A 1,282-nucleotide genomic window follows, 5' to 3' on the forward strand; every position below is an offset into this window, starting at 1 on the left:
ATTCAGCGTATGATTGAATAACTAAAAAAAAGGCCAAGCATCTGTTACTCCTTTGTTTTGCTTCTTTCGCTGTGAATAAACAATGCATGTAAAGGGAAACAAAAGCTTGAAAGGAATAATAAGTTTTTAAAAAATAATCGAAATTGAAATGGAATAAAGGAAAAGAAGAACAAGTACAGTTTAAGAATGCTCCTCAACAAAATATTCGACAATGCAACTTGGAGAAAGAGGGATAAGGAGAGAGAGAGAAACAGAGGGAGAGAGAGAGAGAGGGAGAGAGAGAAAAGAGAACCCTTAAAATGTTTGTGGAATGTTCAATGATTCATATGATAATAATCCTTAAATGAATCATTCATATTCCATATTTGGCTTTTTCCACATTCTTCCAGTATAGGAATTAGACAATACTTTGTATTTCTTGTAAAATTTCATTGCTTGCATTTTAATTTAGCTTGCATTTCAACTTAGCCTGCATTTTAATTTAGTTTGCTAATTTACGTAACTTGCATTTTAACTTAGATATGTTAAACGGAAGATTCAATTTTTTAGGATACAAATATTTACAGTTTGTTTTTCATCATTAGATAGCTTTTTTTTTGTTGAGTTAACATCAAAAAAAAAAAGTAATGAGAAATGTCTGGAATGATGATTTATTGTGGTATACATTTTAATGAGAGGGTATATTTAGAGTTTGAGTAGTAATTAGCAATAATTAAATTAAACACCAGAAAGATGTGTCGTCGAACCTAACAGAGGGTCAATTTTCATCGATTGAGGTCAATTTGCATTGGTTGATATAATTTAATTGTACAAATGTGCACATTAATTCTCTTATAAGAAAACCATTTCACGTGAAATATTGTTTTCCCTCAGCTTTATCATTTATTGGAATTCTTTTGATTTCTGATAAATTGCGATAGTTTTTTATATTATTTAAATATGGTAGGATTGGATTAATTCAACAGTAATTTCATATAATTTTATAGATTGATACGATTTATTACGTATTGATTGATATGATATATTTGCGTATTGATTAATATAGCAATCGATTGATGGAGGGTCAGTATATTTACGTATTGATTGATATGATATATTTGCGTATTGATTAATATAGCAATCGATTGATAGAGGGTCAGTATATTTACGTATTGATTGATATGATATATTTGCGTATTGATTAATATAGCAATCGATTGATAGAGGGTCAGTATATTTACGTATGGATTGATATGATATATTTGCGTATTGATTAATATAACAATCGATTGATGGAGGGTCA

This window comes from Loa loa, assembly GCF_000183805.2.
Source record: "Loa loa unplaced genomic scaffold supercont3.266, whole genome shotgun sequence".
In the NCBI taxonomy this organism is placed as follows: Eukaryota; Metazoa; Nematoda; class Chromadorea; order Rhabditida; family Onchocercidae; genus Loa; species Loa loa.